This window comes from Mastomys coucha, unplaced genomic scaffold (genome assembly GCF_008632895.1).
Source record: "Mastomys coucha isolate ucsf_1 unplaced genomic scaffold, UCSF_Mcou_1 pScaffold17, whole genome shotgun sequence".
In the NCBI taxonomy this organism is placed as follows: Eukaryota; Metazoa; Chordata; class Mammalia; order Rodentia; family Muridae; genus Mastomys; species Mastomys coucha.
Window position 1 is genome coordinate 21,733,370 of NW_022196899.1, and position 11,032 is coordinate 21,744,401.

Sequence of the window (11,032 nt, forward strand, 5' to 3'; positions counted from 1 at the left end):
GGGAGGGGAGGAGAGGACATGACTGCTCCTAGGTGTAATGATGGAGGACATTCATTATAGATATGTAGGAGACCATAGCCAGAGGCAGATACTTTGGTTGGGAGGGTGGGGTGGTCATGACTCTGAACCCTGTGGGAAGAGGGCGAGGGGAAGGGGAAGGGAGAGAGAGGAACCAAGTACTTCAGCTAAGAGCCCAAAGGTACAAAAGGATAAAAGAGTGGGTAGCCAAAATGTCTGGATTTCCCAGGAAAGACTCTCTTGAGGAAAGGGCAGCCCAGCCACTGGGCTGGAAAGTTAAGGGCAGAGGGGAGGGGTATGCCAGCCACACTCTGTAACAGGTAGGGATGTAACTGAGGGATGCTGGGAGAACCCGGAGGCCAGGTCTGCTTTGAAATGTTAAATAGACACCTTAGCCATTCTCCATTGGTTTGAAACTCAACACCTGGAGAGTGGGTGTCTACACTTGCATAGATCTGGTCCCCAGCGGTTCACGGTTCACTCTGCCTTGTCCTAGTGACTGGCCAGACTATCTCAGTACTCAATACTGGCTGTCCAATCAAGCCTTCCTTTGGGAAGGAGGTCTGTGCTTTTTGGCGTGGGTCAGTGACCTCTTAGCCATTTAAAACATTTCAGTCAGTTGTGAGTCTCTAGTTGCCCTGTGGCAAAGTCTTCAAGAAGGGACCGGAGCTGTTATTCTGTGCTCAGGGAGAGGCCAGCTGCCTTAAGACATGGGACCACACTGAGAACACCTTAATGCTAGGAAGCCCAGGAGACTCACATGGAGCCACTGTGTGGAAAGCCATGTCAGGCAGCCTTCCCAGGGGGTGGGCATGGGGCAGGCAGGCGAGTGGAAAGGGTGTCAGATAATTCCAGATTCCAGAACCCTAAGTTTTGCAGGTGTGGTGTATTTGCGGGTGGGACATCAGTAAAACCCAGCAGGTATGTCTGACTCTCCACAATTGTGTGTTTCTATCTCTATACTCAGGTGCTGGGGTTTCTTGAATCTGGTTTTATCAGGGTGCATGTATATCGCCGCTTATCATCTGAAGTCTAAGCTCCTTTAATTTTTTTGCCTTGCTTGTTTAAACAAAATTGTTATAGAGACTTAGCAGTTCTCTACCATGATATCGTGTAAAGCGACTGTGGAATATGTAACAGTGAACGCTGGGTTAGATGGGTAGGAAGAACTCAATAGAAAGGAGAAGAATAAAATTAGGACCAGGTGGGCAAGGAGTTAGAGGTGAGTTAGTCACGGGGAACTGCAGCTTGGTAGCTGGGTCCCCGGATGGTCGCTGTGTGCCGCCTTGAAGCTGCAGTAAGTTCTTCCTGCTCTAGCAGAAACTACAGCACCACAGAGCTTGCCAAGTTGACACACGTGCACTAAAATAGGCTCTGCATCCTCAGAAGACCCCAGCTGCATTAGAATATCATTTGCATGGTGGTTTTTTAATTCCTTTGTAGGCTTTTCCAAAGGATCATGGGAAGAGATACCCTAAAAGGAAGATCTTATCTGCCTTGATTTTGACTTAGTGAGAGCACTTTGGTCCTTTCACATCATAAGAATAAAATGATTCACTCATTCATTCATTCATTCATCCATCCATCCATTCTACACATAAACAATACTCTGATTTTTTTCCTTGAAGAATAGGGAAAAAGCCCTGGAGTGGGGCTTTAGTTTTCTTTCTAGAGTCCTTTCTCCTCTCTTCTTTAAGGACACAAGAACAAGAACAAGGCACAGAACATAAACACAGGGAGAGCAATAATGTGTTCACCCTGTCATCTTCTGCAGAAGGTACTGCCACTAAAATGGATCTTATGGAAATCTTGTTAGGACTCTCATTTGACCATGATATGGATTTTTTTTCCTTTCATCTTTAGCTGGTTTCAGACATGATGATGTCAGCATGTGTGCTTCAGAATAGACATGCCATCTCCAGCAGGTTCTGAAGACTGACTCGGAACTGAGACAGTAGGAAGCACTAGAGATAGGGAACAGGCCCTGGGTTGCTCCCTCCTGGACCGGTCAGTGATGCTTCTGATATGATAGTGAGCCTGGTGAGGTAGATGGGAGGCAGCTTCCAGCACTGGGATTCTCATGGGTGTTTCAGAGTAGAAGATGCTGATGTATCACTGCGAAGGTTTAAGTGTAACTAGAACGTTATGTTAAAAAAAAAAAACATTTAACCTTTGAATAGTTCTGTTTTTCTGGAAAATGGAGAGATGAGCTCCTCTGTCTTCTGATGGACACATGCTGGTTTGCAGAGGGTGCGTCTGCCTCTCTTCTCCTTTGTTAAATTAAAAAAAAAAAAGGGCAGGGGAGGGCAGGAGAGGAGAGACTCCCAAATTTTAGGAAGAATTATGATTCTAGTAACATCGATCTTCATGTCCTACCTGCACTTAAAACTAAATACACAAACTCTCTGTTTTACAGTGAAAGAGTTTATAAATCTGTAACTGGGAAGTCTGTAGAGCATTACCATTGCTGACGATCATCTAAATGGATGCCTGCCCTTGTAACATCACCGCCAGCATTGTCCATATCCCCTTTGTTAGTCTCAGGTGTAGTCTTCTTTGTTTCTTTGAGATGGTTCCCCAGTAGTCTGGAAGTCACTGGTAGGCTGGCTAGGCTATTTGGCCAATGAACTCCAGGAATTCACCTGCCTTTGCTTCTCCAGGACCAGGATTACAAATGTATATGCTACCAAGCTTGGCTTTCTTAGGCAGGTTTTTAGGAGTTTGGGGGAGCGTCACAAGTCAAGCACTGCTGTTTCTTCCTGGCCCCTCAGGCTTCTCTCAAGGTCTTGGTTGCCCTTACCCCGGTTGCTTTTTACTACACATTTCCTGCTTCTCATGCACTATCCTTCTGGTCTTTCATGAAACCAACCATGTTTTTTTTTTATCAAAATGCATTTTTATCTTAAATAATGCTTCTCAGCAAAAATATCATTTTCTCTGGAGGCTAACTTTAGTTAAACAGAATTGCCAGCTGAAATTTTAGAGTGGAGAGTGTGCCTACCTCCTCCCTGGTTCTTCATGGCGTGCACTGTGCCTGCTTCATGGAGTACAATAGAGCTGGTAGTTTAAAGAAATGGACTTACTTTCTCTGGATTGTTGGGTGTAGCCTCTTTGCTGTTTCTCTTGTTATCTTTTTACCAAACTAATATTTAGTTCTTGGTGTATTTGATTCTTTAGGCTTTTCAAGATAAACGTTGGTAAACTAAATGTACAGAAAAAAAAAAAAACCCTTACATCCTCAATGGCTGCTGACACATTGTTACTAGATTAGAACACTGGTGATTCATTACATTCTCATAACTTGTTTTAGGGTTTCTACTGCTGGGAAGGGGCAGCATGACTAAAGCAACTCTTACTGAATTGGAGCTGGCTTACAGTTTCAGAGGCTCAGTCCCTTAATCATCAGGGCAAGAAGCATGGCAGTTTGCAGGCAGACGTGATGCTGGAAGAGCTGAGCGTTCTACATCTTGATCTGAATGAGCCAGGAGGAAGATCTCCCTTCCACACTGGGTGGAGCTTGAGTATAGGACCGCTAAGCCCATTCCCACAGTGACATACATCCTCCAAGGCCACACCCACTCCAACCAGGCCACACCTCCTAATACTGCCACTCCCTGGGCCAAGCGTGTTCAAACCACCACACAGCTTCAGTCATTTGACTCCTGTTTTTGTTTGTTTGTTTGTTTGTTTGTTTTTTGAGACAAACAAAAACACTATGTTGCCCTGACGGGCCTAGAACTTGCAGTGTAGACCAGACTGGTTTTGAACTTAACAGTGATTCTCCCTCCCTCTGCCTTTGAGTTCTGAGCTTACGAATGTGACGGCACAGCTAGCGATACCGTGATTTTGACAGAGGTCTGGTTGTCTGCTTGATCTTAGAAATACTACACAGTTACTCTCACAAACAGAAGCATTCCGTAGGGGTACTGGTTTCCGTGGCACCTACAGAACTAAAGAGAGTATTTCATTGTTTACCTGAAGTACCCCGTCCTAACAAGTTTTCTGATAATTTATCTTATAATTACTCCACTGGGCATTTACTCCTGAGGTACACTGTCTCCATTCAGCGTCTCTATTCTAATTCACGTGTGACCTTAAGGATTATACCATTAGGCCCTTTCTCTGCTCATATTCAGGGGTAGGAGAGGGGATGAGGGGACTTGCCTGGACTTGTTATCTTGAGGGCATCACATCAGCTGATCTGGGTGAAGCACTCTCTCAGCTTCATTGTTTCAAATCCTACTGTGTTGAGGGCCATCATACCTGACCCACTGATTTAAAAACACGAGGCTGAATTTCAGATTTATAATTATTATATTAGCGTTTTTAATTGAGCCGAAGTGCTATGGGCTTGGCATAGACAAGCTGCTATCTAGAGTGAATATCCTAGTCAAGAGGAGAAACAGCAACCTGGCAGCCAAAAAAGCTCCAATTTCTGCTCCAGTTCTGTCAATTATGAGGTTGGGGGAAAATTCACTTAACTGCTGTGGGCTTTAGATTCCTCTCTGTGGAAATGGAGAAAAGAATATTTTCCTTGCCAAGCTTGTAGGACTCTTAAGAGAATTAGCATAATCAATGAGAGAATATATACATTTATATTTAAGGGCAGCCGTGATACTGAATTGTACACTCTGCAGTAGTAAAGCAGGAGGCTTGACTGAAGGCTGCCAAGGATTCTAGATTCCTCAAATTTTTGTTAGTTCTCTTATTTTTTCATTAAAATCTTCAAGGCACCAAGTAGCGACAGTCAAATGTTTGTAAGACAGATTGCTCTCGATTTTCTGATAATGTTTTACAGAGAACCATTAAGTATGAACTGATGAGTCTTAGATGCTGTAATGGGGAAATAAGTTGGCAACTTTAGCTTTTAGTCTTATCCATTTCTCACAGAGGTTCTCAGTCAGGCTTCTGCCAAGGAGGGGGAGGGGAGAGGAGTCATGTTGGTGTTTGATGGAGAAGGGTTGGGAACCCTGAAGTCCTTCTGGTACATCCACAGTCTGATTTTAAAAATCCTCGGGGAACCCCTGTAAGAAAGGACTGTATGCGGTTCCCATGGATGTGCAAGCATGACAATGACGTATATGGGAAACAAAGCTGTGCTTCATGTGTCCGCAAGTTGAAAATGCTTCCCGCACCTCTCTCGTGTGCAGCAGTCTCAGCTCCTAAGCTGAAGCTGTATTCTGTGACCTCCGTGCCTCGATTCTCTGCCCACCTGTGTGATTCAGACAGCGAGGTGGAGGTCCACAGCTGTTGCTGGGAAGAGAACAGGCAGGACTGTCAGCCCTCTGAGTAGTCTCACAAGTTACTTTCTTGCTTTTCACTAGGAAGCCTATTCCTACGGTTTAGCCAAAACCACAGAAAGGTCTGCTACTTTAAGAAAGACCCATAGGGTAACATCTCCTCCCCTGCTCCTGGAATGTCACTTGTCATTTGCTGGTGTCGTAGGCTGCTTGGTGCAGATGGCTCTGTACTGCTTTTCATGCACTCCCCTTTCTGACACGGAAGCGCCTGGCTGTTGGTTGGCTAGTGGGGACACTTCCCTAGGTCTGGGCTCGTCTCTCATCATGTTCACGTCTCTAGGAAGCAGGCCCACATCATCTAATGGCCCTTCCACATCATCTGCTGGCCCTTCTCCTATAGTCTCAGATCCGGTCTATTCTTGGGCTGCCTGACCCCCAGCCCACATTCTGGGCGTTCTTCCACCCTACAACCCCATATGCAGACTTCTCACTCCTAGATCCCATTTCTTCCTTCTTTATTTACTCACGTATTTTCATAGGATGTGTCTTTCAGTAGCTCTCAGAGAAGGAGTGCAAATATTTTAGATGTTGCATATTTGAACATAACTCCTGTGTGCCCAAAGTGTTTTGTTTCTCCCAGAGAGAGTTCAGAAGTACAAGGTAGGCTTGGCAGCATAGTGGGAGTCACTGGACACGATAATAAGCTAATGAACTTACCTAAAGGCTTAAGTTTCTGAATGTACTTCCTTCCCCAAATGGGAACACGGATGTATTTGTTCTGGTTATATTTCAAAATGATTCTACCTGCAATGGAATACAAAAAATGCCTTTCCAATATAGAAATAAAGCATTGAAGCCTTTCTTCAATGTGGGTCTTTCATCTTTTACAAAGGGTACCTCTTTAATTTTAATTTTAATTTTATATTTATTTTTATTGGATATTTTATTTATTTACGTTTCAAATTTATTTACATTTCATGTTATCCCCTTTCCCAGTTTTCCCTCAGAAACCCCCTATCCCATCCTCCATCTCTCTGTTTCTATGATGGTGTTCCCCCACCCATCTACCCACTCCTGCCTCCCCACCTTGGCATTGCCCCACACTGGGGCAAAAAGCCTTCACAGGGCCAAGGGCCTCTCCTTCTATTGATGTCCGACAAAGCCATCCTCTACTACATATGTGGCTGGAGCCTTGGGTCCTTCCACGTGTACTCTTTGGTTGGTAGTTTAGTCCCTGGGAGCTCTGAGGGTACTGGTTGGTTGATATTGTTGTTCTTCCTATGGGGTTGCAAACCCATTTAGCTCCTCCATTGAGGACCTCATGCTCAGTCCAATGGTTGGCTGCGAGCATCTGCCTCTGTACTTGTCAGACTCTGGCAGAGCTTTTAAGGGCACCTCTTTAAGATGGACACAGTTTAGTTAGGCAGGTAAGTCTTGCTGAACGAATGATAGTTTAGACTTTGTTCATGGCGTCTCCCAACTTAGGAAGGAAACATTTTCAAAACCTCAGTATCTGCTGCAGTGTTCCCTCTTAGTTCTGGGAACTCTGAGTCAAACCTACAGCCTGATCTCCCTTTTCCCTTTCAGTGCCAGGTGCTTCACAGCCATTGCTAACATGGAGAAAGAGATTTGCTGGCATGTCCCCTATGTTCATCAAGCTCCAAATCCATTTCCCCATCCTTTACACATACACACACAATGTATGCGTGTGTGTATGTGTGTATATATATGTGTATGTGTGTATCTGTGTGTGCTTGTGTGTGTATGTTTGTATATGTGTATATATATGTGTGCATGTGTATGTATATGTGTGTATGTGTATATGTATGTGTGTATGTGTGTGTATATATATGTGAGTGTGTATGTGTCCCTATGTGTGTACATATGTGTTTGTATATGTGTTTATGTATGTGTGTGTATGTGTGCATCTGTGTGTATGTGCATGTGTTTTTATATATGTGTATGTATGTATGTATGTGCACATCTGTATGTATGTGTGCATCTGTGTGTATGTGCATGTGTTTTTATGTATGTGTGCATCTGTGTGTATGTACATGTGTTTTTATGTATGTATATGTATGTGCGCATCTGTGTGTATGTGTGCATCTGTGTGTATGTGCATGTGTTTTTATGTATGTGTGCATCTGTGTGTATGTGCATGTGTTTTTATGTATGTGTATGTATGTGTGCATCTGTGTGTATGTGCATGTGTTTTTATATATGTGTATGTATGTATGTATGTGCACATCTGTATGTATGTGTGCATCTGTGTGTATGTGCATGTGTTTTTATGTATGTGTGCATCTGTGTGTATGTACATGTGTTTTTATGTATGTATATGTATGTGCGCATCTGTATGTATGTGTGTATGTGTGATGCTTACCTACTTTCTTCTTAATTCTGTTCTTCCTGTGACATCTCCAATCCCCACAAATCCTTTTTGAATGAATTGGGCAACAATAGTGGACTACAAGGTCATAGTAGTCTCATCCCAGCACACCTTCACAGGGGCTTTACGTGTTCTGAAGAGAACATTGCTTTCCACTCAAGTAAAAGAAAATTATTTTGTGCCAACATTCGCCACAGATAGTACCAGTTACCTCTAATCCTTCTCCCAAGAACACCCAAGCACTAGCTATTCAGATGTTGTAAATGAGGACACGTAGAGATATGAGATTGTTAGCATCTTCTCTTTAAGGGGGTTTATCACCCTATAAAGCTTGCAGATATTCCTCTTTTAACAGAGTGTAATGGCTGACTCCTGTTTCCTGGGTCCCAGAGAGAACAGTCGTCATCCCTTCGCTTGGTTCTAGAACTGAGTGAGTGCAGTGTGGCAATGACAGTGGTGGCTAACGTCCATGGGGCTCACACGTTGGGTCGGCTGTGTTTAAATGCACTCTTCGATTCTCCCCTTGGTCTCGTGAGGTTGCGCTGAATTGCTTCCTTGCTCTTCCAGTGCCTGCGAACTCCCATGTATAGATCCATCTGCTTCTCATTTGCCCTCTGCCTGCTACGCTCTGCCAGGGAGAACTCATCCCAGGGCCCACGTTGTGCACTATGCAAAGTGGCTGCTGCAAGCCCTCATTCTTGTCTGCACCAGGGACTCTTCTAAGTCTTGTGGCTCCTGGTTTCTCTCCTTCTAGATTTCCTCCTCTTCCCATGAGCAGCGTGGCCTCTATTCCCACTGGGTCCTTCTCATGGGTCGTTCTTTTTAAAGAATCTTGTGTTCACGTGTGTGTGTGTGTGTGTGTGTGTGTGTGTGTGTAGATCAAAGAACAACTTCAAATGTCAGTCTTTACATTCGCCCTGTTTGAGACAAGGTCCCGTCTTGAGCAAGATGTGTGCCAGTCTAGTCATCCAGTGAGTGTCCAGGGATGGGCACAGGAATTTAAGACTGGTGCTCGACTGTACCTGGCTTTTCTGCACATGCTGGGGATCTGAATTAGAATGTCAGACCTTCAGGGTAAAGCTTTACCCGCTGAGACATCTCCACAGCCCCTAAATGATAATTCTTAACCATCACTGGGCATGTGGGAGCTTTTAGAAGTTCCTCAGCTTAGTTTGTCTCCCAGAAGCTGAGGGATTCTCAGGCCTGTTTTAGGGACACGTGATATTCCCATGTATTGCCTGCTAAACTAGACTGCGTCCTATAATCAGGATTGGTCCGTCACCTTCTGGCCCCTCTTGACTTCTTGTCTTTAAGACTACACCACTCTGCCACTGTTCTCACTTCTCCTGAGTTTTTGCCTGTCCTCCCTGCCCCCTGTGTCCCTCACTTTGGCTCAAGTTGGGAGTTGTTTTCTCCTCTTGGTAAGTGCCTTTCTCCAGAAAAATCCCCTGAAGAAGACTATACAGTGTTTTAATTCTGTTATTCTGACTTTGTTATTCCCAAACCTCTTTTATCTGAGCTACCAGCTACCACATCTCAAGGCTGCTCTAGAGTTTGCCTTTATTGCAGCATCTTTGGGGCATTTGCTGCTTAGCATGCCTTCCTCAGTACACTGGCTCCTGGTTCTCCTGCTCAACTCGCTCGATGGTTTAAGTGTTTCTAGTTGCTCTTTTTCTTTTCTTTATTTTAGAAATATTAAGGATAAAATAGAACCAGGCCTGGTGATATAGGCATGCCGTCCCAGCTACTCAGTAGGGTGAGGCAGGAGGATCTCAAGTCGAAGGCCTGTCAGGACAAGTTAATAGCATCATATCTAAAGACAAACCAAACAGAATACCACAACTGCCCACCGAAGGCGGCTGAGCTCGAGACTCAGTGTTAGAGCACTTGATAGGCCTGGGGGTCAAACCCTAGAACTCTACTTTTTTAATAAAAAGGATAAAATAGGTTTTGTTTACTTAGGATAATATGCAGATGAAGATCGTTAAGGAAGAAATGCCTCTGGCAGGAATCTGGATCCAGGCTTTCCTACGAGCAAAAGGAAGGAGCAGAGAAATTTGATTTGTTTAGAAGCTCGTTGATCAAGTAGTGAAACACAACAACACCGATTTAGGTCTTCTTCTTAAGCAGGGATGTGACTTCGGCTGCATAATGTGGTTTCTACCAATTCTAAAAACCCTATGAATCCCTGTATCATCGTTGAATCTGGGAAGCCCCCAGGAAGAGGCTGAAGACCCAGGCCCCTACTGCATGTGGATTCCTGGAAGATCCTGCCTGTGATGGCGTGGGCAGCCTCCCGTACAGGCAGCTTTCTGAGCAGGCAGCTCAGTGGCTGCACTGAAAGTCTTTGCCCCTCCTCAGTACTAAGCAAAGCATGCTGGGAACAGTACTGAAAGAACAGACTGTGAAATACATGGTCTCACCAGCCGTGAGATCATCCTACCTCTCAGGTTTACATCACTACAGCCAGTACATCTCCTTTGGGCTCTCTCATTCATTTGAACAGTCGTGCGCATGCTTCTCTAAGTGAAATCTGGGTCAGACTGTGTGTAGTAATGCCTGTCCTGTCACTGTGTTGTTTTGGTAATGGTCTTTACTATGTTGTGATGGAACATCTTTTTTATTTTTAATGGTTTACTGGCATTCTATCATGGAGGTCATCCATAATTTACGGAATGGATCCCCTGTCGTTGAACATTTAGGTGGTTTCCAACTTGTGTGCTTATAAATAAATAAGGCTACATTTAATAACCTTGAACATAATTGTGTGTGCACTGCTGATTATTTCCTTAGGACATTTTTATATATGCTGAATGCTGTTGGGTTTCAGGATAAGACCAGCACTTGTGATTGATTGCAAGCTAGTAAGCTGTCAGAGGGAGTGAGGTAGGGAAAGAGAGAGAGACAGAGAGAGAGAGAGAAAGAGAGAGAGAGAGGGAGAAGGAGAGGAAGAAGGAAAAGGAGAAGAGGGAGAGGGAGAGAGACAGAGAGAGAGACAGAGAGAGATAGAGAGACAGAGAGAGGTAGAGAGACAGAGAGAGATAGAGAGACAGAGAGACAGAGACAGACAGAGACAGAGAGAGACAGAGAGATATGAAGACTGAGACGGAGACTGAGGGACTCAGAGGCTGTGTGTTGCTTCAAATCCTCTAGACAAGGACTTGAATGTTCTTTTCTTTTCTTTTTGATTTTCTTTCTTTTTTTTATTAGATATTTTCTTTATTTACATGTAGATTTCTCCTTTCCCAGTTTCCCCTCCAAAAAACAAAGAAACACACAAAAACAAACCCCTGTTGCCTCCCCCTCCCCATGCCTGACACCCCACCCTCTCTCACTTATTGGCCCTGGCATTCCCCTACACTGGGGCACAGAACCTTTACAGGGC

The 11,032-nt window shown here is 44.4% G+C and overlaps 1 protein-coding gene and 1 long non-coding RNA gene across 7 annotated transcripts in view; one reads left to right on the forward strand and one right to left on the reverse strand.

Moving 5' to 3' along the window:
* The window catches only part of LOC116095025, a 38,442-nt gene extending 34,518 nt beyond the window's left edge, over positions 1–3,924 (reverse strand). For 2 of the 3 annotated variants that reach the window (XR_004120403.1, XR_004120404.1), the window contains exon 1: positions 3,832–3,924. This is a non-coding gene — a long non-coding RNA (uncharacterized LOC116095025). Of the gene's footprint in view, positions 1–3,101; positions 3,602–3,831 lie in introns of those variants that run through there. The other variant, XR_004120405.1, reaches the window with a different exon arrangement.
* The window catches only part of Tnik (TRAF2 and NCK interacting kinase), a 416,591-nt gene that overhangs the window by 52,425 nt on the left and 353,134 nt on the right, over positions 1–11,032 (forward strand). The gene's annotated exons all lie outside the window — the stretch shown is intronic.